Raw genomic sequence first — 16,491 nt, 5'->3', positions numbered from 1 at the left:
GTCAGTCTCTACAAAGATGGAAAAACCAGGGTTTTCTTGAGCCACTGTTCAAGCCATATTTGCCAAAATACTTACCAGATTCTTGACCCGTTCACTGAAGCTGGGTGGTTTCTTGCAAGTCTGAAATGGCTGATGTGGAATTTGGTGGGTTCTTTTATGGATTAAACCAAACATAGATGAAACTTGGCTGTTGGAGCTAAGTTCTGCTTTGACATTTGTTGGGTGTGAAACCACACAGACTATAACAGTTGCAGCAGGTTTACATGACCCCTTCCAGCCGAGCCAGATTAGTTCCATGCAGGTCTATAAAGATCCCATAATCCACAAGTCTTTATTTTTTTTATTACTGGAGTAGCACCCAGAGATGATGAGGTCAGTACCTATGAAAAGGATAGGGTTTAGGAAGTAGTGTTATTACATTAGCAAGGGGGAAAAAGGTAAAAAATGGACAAAGATTTAAACCCCCATCTACTTAAAAATACAAGATATTTCTAAGCACAATATTCACATGTGTAACTAAACACATGTGGTATTCACATGCCCTCTGAACAGAGAGACACTTACCTTTCTCAGGGTTTCTCATGAGAGGAGCAGAGAAAGGAGAATGAAAACAATTCTTATCTCATTGGCTGCTCCTGTGTTTGTGCCCATGTGGAATGTGCTCTGGAGATTGCTTACCCAAGGTGATTGCTTGGTCAGATTCTGGTGATGGTGTTTGGATTTGTTGACCAACTGCATTCATGTGTGTGTCAGGACTCTGCAGAGTATCATAAGTTTTTCTTATTAGATATAGTTAGTTAGTGATAGCTCCTGGTAGTGTGTAATATAGTGTAATACAGTTATAGTATAATAAAGTAATTAATTAGCCTTCTGAGGTCACTGGAGTCCTGCACATAATTCTCCCCGCGCGTCGGGCATCGCAGCACCGATGAACACACCTGTGTCTGACCCAGAAACACTAAACCAGCCATTTGGCTGCTCCTGAACACACTGAGGAAAGGACTAAAACTAAAAAAAGACAGGCATCTTTTTCACTTCACCCCAAAGGAAAGCTTTGTCCCAGAACCCCCTGGCAAGATGAACACTGAAGGTGAGTTTCTCAGGTATTAGGGTAGGGAGGGAAAGTGAGCAGTGATGACATATTAACTATTGGGAAGGAGAGGACCTACAGCCACTGATGAGGACTCTACCACCACACTGACAAGTAGAGATTTATGGCTATTCTAATCTGTATTTTGATACAACATTCCCCCTTCAGAATTCAAAGCAGACTCACCCAAGGTGAGGTTTCTCCAACAGATGTACATCTGTTTCTACCATCACCTCTTGGGTGCCTTTATAGTTCCAGCTATGCATGTCTGCCATCCACCACCAAGCCAGAAGACATGACACAGGGACACATGTCCCCCCTTGTAATTTCTAGGGATCCTACTGTGCCAGGAGAAGTCCTCAGTTTATTAGCTAAGCTCTAGGATGGTTCAATAAGGAGTTATTTATTCAAAGAGGTACTTCAGTGAATGAGGGCTGCATCACCAATACAGTACATGGAATCTATATTAAAAACAATTGAAACAGTCCAGAGGATGGAATAACAGTTGTAGAAATCATGGAGCATTCAGGTTGGTGTGGAAGATTTACGGCAGCCAGACATAAAAGTGACAGAGAAATCTAAATTACTAGCATGAACAAAGGCTGTAGCATGGGATGAATTTGCCAAGCACTGTGTATGCATAGCTTATTTTGATATATTTATAGCTGGGAACTCTTCCATAGTCATGCCATCCCCAGAGAAAGTCAGTCTTGCAGTTACTTTACTCATGCTGTCCTTGTACATTGTTGTATTTGTCACCTTCCTGTGCTCATCCCTAGTTTTCAGGCCAGCTTCTCCCATACTCTTCTGTACTCTCCACTCATTCTTCTTGCTTTAAGCCTCTTCAAAGATTGCCTCTTAAACAAATGAATTTAAACATTAAAAATTAGATCTTTTTAAACTAATTAAAAAGTAATTATACATCAAATGTTATTACTGGTAGTCACTGTTGAAAGATAATTGTCCTTCTAACATTTTGGAAGTGAGGACCCTGATCTGGAAGAGAAAAGCCTCTCGTCCTATCAGGTTATTGATACAAGAGAGCTCCAACACTAGGTCTCTATTCCCCCAAATGATGGCCAGAGCAATTTGTCACTCACATGCCTCTGGAGGCTGCAGATCATTAATAGCATTGAAAGCAAAGAACTCCCCCCCAGGAAAGCAACCAGTGCAGGCTCTGTAGTATGAAGTCTGAATCAATAACAGAAATGAAACCTGCTGGTGTTCTTTGACAGTGGATTATTCTGGCTAATTATTTGTGCATTGACCCTTTCCACTGGAATCCTTTAAACTGAAGTGCTTATGAACAGGCAGCTCTTACCACTGCTAAATCCAGGGCAAAACTGAGTTGTTTTGGTGTTTTGAAAAATATATCTGTCAAGATACCCAAAGTGATCTGTACCTGTCTCCATTCTCAGACTCATGATGTGGAAAATGAGCATGACTTAGCAATATTTGTCTGTGTCACTGGTGCAGTGATTTGGAAAATCATTAAATTGGACACCCGACAGGGAAATATTAACAAATAGGCCAAACCCAAGAGAGTTCTGCAGTTGTGTTTTTTTTTTTTTTTTTTTTTTTTTAATGCCTTACCCTTTGTTTTGATCTGTAGTTTTCTGGTGTGTTGAAAGGATGCATCTGAAAGGAAGTTACAGCTCTGCTTGCCAGGGGAGGTTTAGAAGAACATCTTTCTTCCCATTTACTTAACTTTTGATCCACTCCCCAGGCAGAAAGGGGGAGGGATAGGAGAAAAACCCTACAGTTTAAGCAACAAACAAAATCTGTGCATGGATTTTATTAACTCCCAGGTGAAGAAGACTTTTGCAAACACAATCAGAACATAAACTTCAATGTCACAGTTCTCTACAAGCATGCACTTGTACATGTGCACACATAAACTGGGAAGAGGATGCATAATTCCAAACAGAAGACTGGGAAGGGGAGGGGGACAACTTCTGAAGGAGAGATACCCATAAACAACTGTGATTCCTGCTCTCTTTGTACTGGAAACAGGTAACATTGCCAGTCCTCTCTTGATCCCATGTTTCAGCTGCAGGCCTAAAAAAACTTTGGAATTGGGCATGAAAGATATCCAAGGGATGGTGTCATGGAGGAGCAGTTGGCATCTTATCATACATGCTGAGGGGGTGTCAGCCAGTAAATTATTCTTTGTTCAGGCCATATATAGGCTTAATTAAATTTGGATTCCACATATGAATCCAGTAATTTTTATTCTGGGCTATGATGATGGTTTCACTGAGATGCCAAATGTTCATAAAAGCTTCCTACCAAAAATGGGAGGAGTAGAGAGGCTCATTATTCTCCAAAAATGGATATTTGGGTCCAAGCAGATGGATTAATCTAGCACAGTAGTGTCTAGTGTGGTATGAGCTGGCCAGCTTGGAAGGCTTGGCTTTCAGTGGGAGCAGAAAACTTGCGATGCATGAAGACAGGCGGCATTCTTAGGAATGCTTTACAACCATAGCTGTGCTTTAATGCTATCAGCAAGTCAATAAAGGGAGCCATAAATGAATCCAGACAGTTTGCTAAAGTAAGTACATTTCTAGCTCACTTTTTGCCTTTATTTTCTCCTGCCATTTCTTTCTCTGCTACTTTATGTTCTCATTTTCAATTTTTTAAAATCAATTTATGTTGTTTGTTATATGTTTGTTAAGGCTTAGTAATATTCATATATCAGGTTGACTGTATGTTTATTATTCTAACATCTGTGTATTTATTATGGGAAAATCTATCTTTACGAACTTGCGCTATATCCAATAAAAACAATATGGGGGGAAAAAAGGAATTGTACAGCTGGAAACAATTTGGAGGAGGAAAATGATCTGGAATTAGATTATTTTAAATATGATACAGAGCAGGGTACACACTTCACTGATGGAAAGGCAGTAATTATCTTTGTCATAGCAGTAGGTGCTATGATTGGTTTAGGCATTTGTCAGCTATGAGAACCTCAATTGCACAGTGGCTTTTGGACCTAATGTGGAAAAATTTGGGGTTTCTTGTTGTAGTTTAGCATGGGCCCAGACAAGCATTTGAGCATTCAAGCAACAGAGCAGAAATAAATTTGTTTTCAGTAATTTGAACTGGATTTCTCCATTGGTGCTAGGATATAGTAAAAACCCTCCAGTGTGAGGGGTGGCTTCTCAGGGCATGCCATCAGCTTTCAGCTCCTGGTACAGCAGGCTGGCTGGGGTTCCAGGAGAAAGGTGCACAGATGCACTCAATTGGCTGCAATCTGTACTGAGCATGTGTGCAGCTCCACAGATGATGTAGGACCAATACAAACTGTGTCTTTATTGCTCATGTAGCCAAATTTGAGTGACTGCTGGTGTCCATTTCCCAAGATGCCATGTGGAGTCATTGCATTTGCCTGTTTGATTTTTTGAACTATGAATACCATGGCAAATGTAATGATCTGTGGTTTAAGCAAGCATAACGCTTAATAGAAGCAGAGTGGTGCATCACAAGATGTATAATTTTGGGTTGTTTGGAGAGAGAGAGTTTTCTCATTATTAGCCTGAATGAAAATAAATAAATAAAAAGACATGCATGATGAACCTCCAGCCCTAGCAGCTAGGTAAGTGGCTGACAGGTAGAAGCAGGCAGCAAAGAGATAAAACCCCCAAAAATCTGTGGAATTCCTCCACATGTTCATTTTGCAGGAAAGATTTACCACCCTGCAAACAGCCATTGCAAAGCCTCCTCTTAAAATGTCTCAAACAGCACCTTTATTTTCACAACTGGCACGCTGTTGCTGGAAGAAGAAACTAAAGCATCTTTAACCTTAAGAAGGTCCAGTCTATTTGTTGTCACTCATTAGCTACACATTGCTGCACAAGGATTCTGGTGTGGCTATTCCAGATGCAGAGCAGTTTCCTCAGTGCCCTCCACCTCAGCTGAAAGCTCAGCAGGGAAAAAGGTGTGAGCACAGAGCAATAACAAGGCAAAGTGTGTGAGAGGGCATTTCAGTTTGCATTTTCATTGAGGAGTTGATTCACACTGTTCATGCTTCCTTACTGTGGAAGGCTGGATAAGCTTTTCACTATCACAAGTAACAAACTAAGACAGTAACCCAAACCAGAATAAGAAAATAAACCCTCCCAGTTGGCGCTAGCTGAGGTTGTGAAGGAGCAGTAAAAAAGTTATGAAACCCTTAAGGTGCTAAGAAATTGTAATTCTTTAACTGAGGAGACAGGTTATTGTGGGAGTGGTAGGTTGAGACTCTTAATGTCTGTTACTTGGATAATTTCAGGAAAAGAAAATTATCTTTTTATTCTAACAAAGTACTGTTGTTTTAAAGAAACATCCTATTTTGACAGGATGGAGGATTCTCAGCTTGGTGAATCAATTTGAACATTTGTCAGTGAAATTTCTCTGTGCTTTAAAAATATCTTAGATATCAGAACCTCAACATGATTCAGAGAGGCCTTAGTAATGTTTTCAAAACCCACTGTAAATCACAGAGGAAAAGACAAACATAAATGGACAGTACCATTTGCAAATTATGAGTTGACTGAAATAAATTTTGTTTTACTTTACTAGAAAAACTGTCAGTTTGCCACATTAATTTTATAAGCTTTATTTCTTTGTTTCCCTATAAAAGAAATAAAAGCCTATATAGTCTGCAGCATATAATAATTTCCAGCAATGAACAGACAGATGTTTATATATCTCAATTTATCTTCTCCACTTCCTTGTCTTTTTCTAAGGTTTTACTGTTTAGTTCAAGTATAGCTCAACTGTATTTTCTCTTTCCTCAAGGGTCATGTGTGTGAAGAAGAGTGTAAATTCTCTTAAATTAAAATGTTCTTGTTGCCATTTAAATATTTACCTATTTGGCAGCAGATTTTCTTTTAAAGGCAGCTATCCTTGTTCCAAACACAGTGCTAATATGGTAATACAATTACTTGGTGAACTGTGTGTGGCTTGCAGCTGGATGAGGAATGATGGTTACTGATCTGAATGAAATCTGGAATTTCCATTCTAAGGAAAGGGCTTTTGTTTCATTCTGTTTCATATAAAAGTGAAGATTTTCTTGGAACAGGTGCTTTTCTGTAGACATTTTCAAATTTAAATACACTGACATACCTGACTGTGAGCAATTACATTTTTGTTTTCTGAGCACTTAATTTTAAATTTGTTCCGTGCACTGATGTAAATTATTGCTAAGAACTGTAACTTGGGAAACACAAGTCTCTGGATCTCCTGAACTCTGCTCTCACATGCTTCCATGGGTATTCTGGGATGTAAAGGCCCATAACACTGCACAGCTTGGTAGGAAACATCATATAGCACAACACACTGTCTTCCCTAAACCTCAGACCTCCTGAAAAACCAAGGGACTGGCATGGGGATGGGGTTTAACACGTTGTTTCCGTGGCTCAAAACTAAATGGACCTTTTTATTGTATGGAATTGCTCCATCTACGTGTCAGAATGGAAAAGAAACATTTTTTGGGGGAGAGGGGTGGGTACTCATAACTTTTGTCATTTGATTGTCTTACTTGTGTACTCAGGTGTGGTGTAAAGAGGGCAGGATGGGGCCTTGCGTCTTCGATGATCATTTCCTGCCCAGCACTGGCCAGAACAAAAATCCTCCTTTTGTCTTTTAGCTTTTCTGTAGTTATACAGGGTAACATTTTCCATATTGCTTTGCTGGTTTCCCTTGGGATGAGTCAGTCAGAGGTCCTGTGGAAAAGATAGTATATAAATTCTAGGCTATGGTTTAGTTGAATGCTGTACCAAAGTTTGGACATAGGGCTAACTTCACATAACAGCTTTAAGCTTGGCATTTCCTTACTTCCAAGTGCCTCCAAGGAACATGAATGTTCATTTAGTGTCATTTTTTAATATAACTTTTAAATAAAACTGCTGAGTACAAATGTTCCATAGCATGCTGACTCATTAGTTACTTCAGCATCCCAGTCCTATTGGTCAACGACTTAGAACATAATGCATGCTTAAGACAGGAAGGCAAATGACACTGAAAGTCAAATAAAGTGGGGCTGGGCATCATCCAAAAGGATAGGGGCCAAGTTCTTGTCCTATTACTTCAGTAGAAATTTTGCCACTGGTTTCACCAGAACCACTAAAAAGTCTCCTGGCTTTTGGTTATGAGCAGATCTTGAAAGTGAAGTTGAATTTCATAGAGGGACTCAGCTAAATCCCAATTAGTTAAATGGCAATCAACCATACTACATTTGACTTTTTAAGTACAAAGCAGCTTTGCAAACAGGTAGGTGCTGCCAAACCTTGCCACTGCAGGGGAAGTTCTTTATGGAGGGTGACAGGGAGTGCAGGACAACACCTGCTGGTGTGTGATGCCTTAATAACTTAGGGTTCTAATGACTTTGGAGATTCCCTGAGCTTTACTACTGCGGTTAAGCGTGTTGTCAAAATCTCTTCCCTAGAATTACAGATGATAGGTTTGGTCATCTAGTTCAACCTCTACGCCAAGCAGGACAGGCTAACATAACATTAGACTTCAGAGTTACATGTGTAGCAGCATCCCTCCCTTTCCTCCTCTGTTCTTAGGGATATGTTCTGTTTGGGGAGCTATGTGTTTCTAAATTGAAAAGCTTGAAATGCAGAGAGAGGCATGTACAAACATCTCAAAAAACACAGCATTTGTTATCTGCACATTTTGGTTTGCAAACAAATATTTTATCATTCAGGATTAGATCACTGATCCATGCAGTTTGACATCATGCCTCCAGTCACAAGCAATTTCTTTTCCTAACAAAGTGGCTGGTGTATTGCAAAATATTACATCTGACAAATACCTCATTTTCTAATTGACAAAATTTCCTTCGTGCGTATCATGCCTGACCTTTTAGCATTGGATTAAATTGTGCATGACTGTAGTTTATTTCTCACTGATGTTTATACTGTGAAGAATAATATTATAGTTACTGATAGAAGAGGAAAATTAAAAAAAAAAATCAAGCAAGCAAGAGGACTCTATAATCTATTATTTGGAGACTTGAAAACGTGAATCTAGCATTCTAAGGTAGTCATTCAAACTGGGAACTGACTCCAGCCATGCTTTTTTTACTCAATACATGCTTAACTTTAAACCCTCCATTGTAACTGCTATTAAAGAGGCTTTGAAAGCCTTTTTTTTTAAGGCAGAACCAAATGGTTTGCAGAATATAGAAGTCATAGTGAAAGCCAGCATGCAAGATCAAGCCAGTGATGTGTCCTTCTGCTCACCCCAGACCCACTTGGAGTGGATCTAGGAGTCTACTTTTAGCCACAAGTGTAGTTTGTTGCTATCTATAATGCTCTCTCCACTGCAGAGGTTCAAACTCCTCTTCTGGGATTGTGTGAGACGGATGATTCCTAAGACTTAGCCTTGAATTACTGACATGTTTTTTGGTTTGCTCTCACCCCAGAAAGCTCACCGGTGCACTGGGAGAAGGCTCTGGGCTTCCATCTCTAGATGGAAGCTCAACAGACATGCATGGAGCTGCAAGTAGACTTTACAGCTTCATTCATGTTGCTAAAATGAAAAAATTTACTCATGGATCATGACTTATTTTTACCTGTTCACTCATTTCTTCACCAAAATGTGGAAACTCATATTCTGCCTGATTCAGCCTCCAGCCACCTTGTTCAGAAGAGATCTCCATTTTATGTCCCATCAGACAGGGTTGGTGCAGCCTTGCGGTTCCTGAGGGGAATGGCACAAGAGGTAGAAGTGGTCTCTCTCTGCTGCTGAATTAAAGGGTTTCAGACAGCAAAGGCAGAACAATAAGGAGCCCCTTCCTCACTTTTCCTTGGCCCAGTTTCACATCACAAAGCTCCAGGCATTTGCTTGAGATGTCTGAGATAGGAACAAGGCTGTTTTCCTTGTATGGTCAAAGAAGAGGGAAAAAGACTTCCAGAGGGTGATTTGCATCTTAAACTGACTGCACAATGGTCCCTGTTGCCTATCTTGGGAGTTTAGACTCCCTTAATATCTAAATTCTCTTTGTGTTTGAATTTTTTCCATCTCTATATATACAGTTTTGCAGGGGAGCATTTGGTCCTCTCATAAAGCCATACCTGCTTCCCCCCATGGCAGACATGGAAGCTTAACCCCTGTTTAAAGTCCTACCAATTCTTAGTACTCAATCACCAGCAGTACCTGCAAAAGTTGTCTTAGCTGAGGACTTTTAGACAGATAGTGGCAAAACTCAAAAATAAATGCTGCAACCACAGGCATAGCTCCACTGCTGCTCTTTGGAAATTTAAGAATTGGGAGTCCAAAATTACCACCAGATGGTGCACCTATTTAGCAAGTGACAGAGACATGTTCCACAAAAAAATGGAAGCCACAGCCTCCAACAACCCACCAAGTAGCTTCCCCTGCTCTTTATTCCCAGTTGTGATATAAATTGAATGTGTCTGAAACATGGACCTGCTGGTCTTACTATCCTGTTACATTTAATACAGAGTATGTTTTCAATCTTTCTAATGGAAGCCTTTCAACTCTCTGGCTAGGGACGTGAGGAAGTGGGAAAGAGTGAAGCAGACCTATAAATGCATGTGAAGGAAGAGGGAAAGAAAGGGATGGGCCAGAAGCAGGAAAAAATGGTAATGGTGAAGGGCAATGTCAGGATCCAAAATCCGAAGTGGCCAGCACAGAGCACTGGTGCATTCCTGTTTCCAGCTGAGGCAGTTCTGGCTATCAATGGTGGGTACCTGTCAGTGCATTTTTGAAGGATAATCTTGATGTCTATATTTTGGAAACTTGCTAATGCCAGTATTCCAGGCAGAATCAGACAGGGTATTTCATTAAAGGCATAGTAAAGACGGTGAATTTCCTAAACAGTCAGGTGGGTTTTATTCTCTGACTGCTTCTCATTCTTAAGCATTTGGGTCTTCCATACTCAGAGCAGGATTAGCACAAATTGACAAGCATGTATTTTCTGCCATATTTGTCACAATAATGAAATACCACGTGATTCTTTCAACCATCAACACATTGTCATGTGTAGCACATGAGCTGGTATCTATTTCCATTCTACTCCTTGCTTAAAAGAAAATTCCCAAGTAATAGCTAGGTTCCTGGCAATTCTATTTCATGAACCTCACGAAACTTATGCAGAAAAAAATATTGTGTCTCATTCCTTTGCTTAGATGGGTCTTTTACTGCTTTCTGTTGTTATGGTGTCTTTAAAATTATTCCACGAATAGAATTTAGTGTATTGCTAAGAATGATTCGTTAGATTGTTCTTTTAGTTACAACTTCGTCAGTGAAAATGAACTGAAAACTTCCTGAGTGAAAACACTTGAATATTCTTTAACTCAAGAAGTATTCATGCAGAATGGATTAAATAATTTTCATTCTCTTTATCTAAGCTGAGAGGAAGGAATCATGTTGAGAAGCTCAATACCATTCCCTTTCTATCCCTTTTCACATACCTGTGTCTCCTAGTTCAATGTAAGAATAATCATTTTATGGTGAAAGGTGGACCAGGAGATAATGGAGTTGTTCTCTGCTCCCAGCTGGGCCTTTTTGTGTGACCTTGGGCAAGTCACTTCATATCTTGCTCTCTGGAAATTAATGATGACTAATTTCAGTGAGGAATTGAAATGTTTGGGGATTAACCTCCACTTAAACACTTGGGATGTATCCTCAAACAAAACTGTTTGTGGTTAAAGTCTTTTTACTCAAAGAGGAAAGAAAAAGGAAAAGAAAGAAATATCGTGGGGGAATATGGTCGTCTAAAAAGTTAGTCCAGGCCCGTAAAAAAAAAAAAAAAAACAGTGAAAAATCCCAGTAGAAGAGGCCTAGTAGGATTATTAGCTTAGGTTGCAGAAGAAAGTCTAAAAACCTTAGGTAATTTTCCACACAATTTCACAAAGCAAAAATATTGAACTGATGTTCAGTACTTACATGTAACATAAGAAGGACAGAATAAAGCCCACAGGGAGAGTAAGTTCTGGTTACTTTTTGTATGTGTGCTGTGATTCTTTGAGTAAATCTTCCTGTCTGTGTTCCCCCTTTTTCTAGCTACTGGTGCACATCCTGACACCAGAGATGGGGCATTAACACTTTTTCCCTCTTTCCCTTTCACTTCTCCTTGCTGTCTCTCATTTTCTTTCACTTTAGCAGTTCAGTAACTGAAACCAAGTTCCCTTCCCTTTTGTTTGCTTTCCCCTTGTCCACTGATCAACCATCTTGATTATTACACTGTAATATTAACTATAGTATAAACAGAAGCACTGAGCAGGAGATTTAGCTGGGTTTTCCCTGCCCTCTTATGCAACCAAGGGTTCTGTGGCACCCCCTTCTTGTTTGTTTTCAGGGATTAGTGGCATTAATCCACATACTGGTGACATAATGAGGCATCAGCTTCACTCAGAGAGGCAAGACACTGTGTTTTGCAAGACCCTGGACTACTGTGCTAGAAGGGATGGGCATGAAGGTTTGAAAGGTGGCAGCCTACCTTCAGAACTGAGTGGCAGGAAGACTGCTGATGGGGTTTTGCACATCATGAAAGCATTTCCATTCATGTTGTCTTCTTCTTGAAGTCAGATTCAAAGTGTCTGCATGGAACAGCTCATACAGAGGAACATGACATCATGTGATAGACAAAAACACTACTTGGTACCATACAGCCCGAACCAAAATGTTTCACGTGAAACATTTGTTTTGGTTTGGTTTGAAGACATTTGCCTTTCTAACTGGTCCATTTTAATTAGAGCTGAACCTGAACCACAAACGATAGATTTGAACTTTCCCAGAGTTCAGCCGTGTTCAGATCTGGCTTTTGGTTTGGCCCATCACGAAGACAGAGGTCAGCTCCAAAGTTCAGATCTGGAAATAAGCTGCTGGAAAGTGGGGGGCTGGAAAGATTATTTAGTGACACCCATATTCCACTTTAATAGGGAATGTTCAGTAGACACACTTGCCCATGGGTTTTAGAAGCAGTTTTAATAAGCAGCATCTCAGAGACTGATATTAATGCCAGTCTGTCTATTGAAAAACTCGTGTACAGCAGAAAGGGCCTTGTTTCTCCTTTTCTGGTCATAAAGCCTGGATCTTGGTCTGAAGCTGGAAAACCTTAAAAACCTAGAAATTTTTCTCCTTGTCTTTGTTTAAAACTCATCATTCCTTTCTAGGGTACACTGCTTAAAAACAAGTGGGCTAGAAACTTGATCATTTTATTCTTATGAAATGTAGTTTTTTCAGCAGGTAGGTTTCAGGGTTGTTATGGCATCTCCCATTTGTCAATCTCTTACAGGTTTGGGTCCCCATTTTAGGGTGGCCTCACTCAGTCTGTAGCAAGAGACAAGCTTAACACAACACAAATAATATACAGCAACCATTTATCTACTAGATCAGATAACCTGACACAGTGGGGTTAGCCGGACAGGCTCAAATGAAACATTGATTCAGTACCTGTTACAATTCCTGAGAAAATTCAGACAAACCTTCCTTGTTTATGTGAATTGTGTCACTTCCCAACTTTTGTCAGGACCAGAAACTCCAGAGCTGAAAAAAACAGACTTTGCTCTTGTGATGCTTCCAAACTAATTTTGCAAACCAGAGAGGTTTGGATCAGAATCTAAACTTTGTGTATTTATCCAAACTTCTCTGTTCTTTACTCTTTTAAATCTCTTTCATATGTGTGATTTGTGCTGTGTCTTGCTCCCTGGGGTTACAAATGTGACCAGGCAAGAACCCTTTAAACATCAAGAAGGGTGGACATCATTACTCGACCCTGTCTCTCCTCCCAGCAAGATGGAAAGCCAGATGTACCAGAAAGGTGAATGCAGCCACACAAGCAGTGTGAAAGAGCATTTCAAAAATATTTAAGCAAATTCAAAAGCAAGTCTCAACCCATCCCTTCCACCAGAACTTTCTCATTTGCTTTCCACATCCTCTGAGCTGGGAGAAGGGACTGCAGTGACTTGCAGGGTTGCTGCCCAGCCTGTCTGCTGCAGCCCAGGAGCTGTGACCTCTGAGCAGAAATAGCAGAGCACAGACAATGCTGGGCCGCAGCCACCATGGAAGGGCTGGGTGGAGTGGGCTAAAGCCAGCGAGGCACATCAGCTGCTGTGGGAGATTTCCAGAGTGAGAACATCCTGCTCAGCCACAGAACACTCACTGTTGTCTCCCCTTCCAAACTCGGCCTTGCCAAGAATGCACCAAACACATGGAAGCCCCCCCACCTACAGGACGGGTCACTAGTGGCAGTGCAAGTGACTTGCTTTTGGAATTTGATTTACTGAGTTTTTTCTCTAAGGTATCCTGCCAGGTATTAGAAACCATGCCAGGAATTTACATGAGCTACAGATTTGTAGGACAACCTTCATACCTTTATCCTTCAGGAGACAATCCAACAGCAATTCCCAGCAAACGCAGCAAGATCCTCTCTGCTGTGCTCCTGTGCAGAATTTTTTACAGAAGAAAACATTCTAGTACACTATTTGACACAAATTATTTTTCCTTTTTTTTTGGTCAAATGTAAGTCTCTTCTCTATGCACTTCTTAAGAAGAAGGCCACCTTGAAGAGCAGAGTCACCAGACAAGAAAGCAAAATAATCTCTGTGACTGCAAAGTGCTGTCATAGGCACACAGGAGATGTTTCTCCATGACCAGCAGACTGAAATGCTGCTCAGACCTCCCAGTCTGGCTGTCACCATTTCTCAGTTTGAGCAGGATGTCCTCTGCTGGATATTCACTGCTCTTACCATGAAATGTTGTGTAGAGCAAGGTATTTCTAGAGGTCATCATTTCATAGTTATTTGACATAATGCTCACCTTGTGTTGCTGTTGCAGTGAGAACTAAAAGGTCAGTGGTTATTCCATTTCATGATATTCGTCTGGATTTAGATTGAAACTCTGAAAGAGAATTAAAATAAATACATATATTTATTAGACCCTTCCTAGGTCACACAGATGCCTAGTGTATGTGATTCAGCTGCTCCTCATAAATCTTACTTCAGAAACGTCATGACCAGGTAGAATTAGTACTTTATATGAACTCATCCTAATTCTGTACTTGATAGACTCAAGTTAAATGATACTGAAAAACAAAAAAAGAACCCTAGAAAAATACACTAGAAGAAGTTATGTTTGGAAGAATGTCTTTTTTTTCTAATCAGTGAAAGAAACAAAGTCATCTCCTGGCTCTTAATGTAAAGAAATCTTTTTTCCCCAGTCAGAATACTTAAGGGTGGGCTTTCCTTCTCTAAAACCACCACGTCCCTCCAGCAATTACACTAAGATGATTGCTGCCAGCAAAGCTGGAAAGACTCACTGTGCAGGGAAATCTGGCTTAACTCCGATGGGATAAGTTTAGACTCTCCCTTTCCCTGCGTTTTCTACTGCCAGTTTCAGGGCTTCCCCATGCATCTTGATACCTTCTGGGAGCCTTGCTTTTTTGGTTTCTAATTCTCTCACTTGTTGGCGAGGCTGGATTTTTGTGCCAGCCACATGGAAAATGCTATGTGGAAGAACATCTGAAAGACTGGCTTTTAGAGCCAACACCCTGCTGCACATTTAGCTCTAGGTGCTTAGTTCTTGCCCTATAGATGTAAATTATTTTGTATCCCCATCACATTAGGACCTAGTCTGAAAGCAGTATCTCTTACTTGCTAAATGTCCTGTGCTACTCTTGCTTTGTCTGTGTTTCCAAAAGGAGGTTTCTGGATTTTTGTGTTTGTTTCTATCTATCCATCCATCTATCTCAAACATTTGCGTAGGGTAACATAAAAAATGAGTACAAGAAAAAAGTCTACGCCGACAAACAGAATATCCAGCTTGAAGTTGCATGTATCTCACCAGTAGTCAAGAAATGTCAATTCCAAATGGGGGTATGGAATCACCTGGTGTCTCCTTAAGGCAAGGACTGCCTCTTGCAGAAACAGATTTGTGTCTAACACCAATTTCCTCCAGGTATCACTCAGGCATTTGGAATTCAATAATTCTGGCAAAGTGGCACCGGCCTATTCATAGGCTCTGCACAGAACATTCAGGTAATATTTATGATTAACTACCTCAGGAAGCAAAATCAGAAATTTTACCTGCAGAATATACAGAAACCCATCCACTGGCATGCCCAGGTATAGGAGTTTGGTGCTTACAACAACCCACAATTCAGTGGACCCTTTAGAGGATTATTTAACATGTTCCTACAGCAAAGGACAGGAATGCACAGTGATTTAAAAAAGAATATGGACATGACCACTGCCCTTGGGCATTTGTTAACTGGGCTAGTATTGACATAAGATAATAGAGGAAAAGATGACTTGATGCCAGTGTGAATTTATTTTTAGAGAGGTGCTCTTCAACACAGTACAATTATATCAGACCACGGAGATGATTTAAGTTAATTAAAATACTGACCCAGCAAAAAGTCCACTGAGAAGCTCTGATACTGCATGGTAGTAGATTTTTGATACTCATGAGTAGAATAGAAAGAATGAGAGAACTTGTCAAACAGGATCCACAGCAAAATCAAATACAGTCACAAAATCACAGAATAACTTAGATTGGTAGGATCATACCTAGAGTGCATCCATTCTGAACTGATTCACTCATGAAAGGCTCAAGCCTCTAAAATCTTTGCACATGAAAATCTCAGTGGTTGTGGCAGCCACCTCCTCTGCTCTTGTATCTCCTTAAACAGAGCATGAAGTTGACTTGAAAGCAAATGTACTTTAAAAATGTGATTAGTAGTACTGTCCTGATTTTTTCTCAGGTTCAGAGTGGAAGTTTCTTTTCTGCTTGTTTTTTATTATGTGACAATTATATTTTCTACTTCTTAAATCCAAGTGGAAAAAGTTTCCCTTGCTGAGTACCACACAGGTACCTCAGAAACATTTAACAGGCAATATTATAGGGCAAGAATACTATCAAGAGCAAACATAAAAAATGAATAAAAATATGTGCTCACATAGTTATAGATTCCCTGCCCTTTTTTTTCTAAATATTTGACTTATTTTTCTCTGTGAAATGCCCTTTAAAAGAGAGATTGTAATGCATTGTCAAATCCTATATAAGAACTGTTGTTAACAGGTTGAGGCAGGTTGAATTATTAAATTAGAATAGATTAGATGAATAGAACAGAATGTATAACACATCTGGTATCTCACAGACTCATTTAATTTAAGGACATTGGTATACTTTAGAACACAGTTTCTCTGGGATGCCTTCAGGATTCCATGCTTTCTGGCAAGGGGTGCAAAGAACTTTTCTAAACCTCAGCACACTGCAGGATATCTCCAGCTGAGCTTTCACATACTATGACATATCAAGCCTCTTGTCACAGTTGAAAAGAACAGGCACCAAACATTCATCAGGCAACCATTGAGCGCCACAGTGGGACACCAGCAGGTCCAGAAGAGAACACAGGCAGGAGACAATCTCTCTGCTCCAGCTCT

At 40.2% G+C, this 16,491-nt stretch overlaps 2 protein-coding genes across 55 annotated transcripts in view; one reads left to right on the top strand and one right to left on the bottom strand.

The window, feature by feature from the left end:
• Positions 1 to 16,491, bottom strand: part of ATXN10 (ataxin 10) — a 215,073-nt gene that overhangs the window by 25,377 nt on the left and 173,205 nt on the right. For 36 of the 50 annotated variants that reach the window (XM_085570120.1, XM_085570121.1, XM_085570122.1 and 33 more), the window contains 6 exons: positions 13,868 to 13,948; positions 13,422 to 13,490; positions 11,547 to 12,595; positions 10,519 to 10,650; positions 8,655 to 8,782; positions 76 to 6,798 (listed from right to left, as the gene is read on the bottom strand). The gene's annotated coding sequence lies outside the window, so the exon portion shown is untranslated. The remainder of the gene's footprint in view (positions 1 to 75; positions 6,799 to 8,654; positions 8,783 to 10,518; positions 10,651 to 11,546; positions 12,596 to 13,421; positions 13,491 to 13,867; positions 13,949 to 16,491) is intronic. The other 14 variants (XM_085570113.1, XM_085570119.1, XM_085570116.1 and 11 more) reach the window with 12 other exon arrangements.
• Positions 1 to 16,491, top strand: part of WNT7B (Wnt family member 7B) — a 94,191-nt gene that overhangs the window by 54,639 nt on the left and 23,061 nt on the right. The gene's annotated exons all lie outside the window — the stretch shown is intronic.

Source organism: Lonchura striata, chromosome 1A (genome assembly GCF_050655825.1).
Source record: "Lonchura striata isolate lonStrDom1 chromosome 1A, ASM5065582v1, whole genome shotgun sequence".
Classification (NCBI taxonomy): Eukaryota; Metazoa; Chordata; class Aves; order Passeriformes; family Estrildidae; genus Lonchura; species Lonchura striata.
The sequence above is the reverse complement of the archived record's forward strand: the minus strand, read 5'-3'. Positions and strand labels throughout refer to the sequence as shown.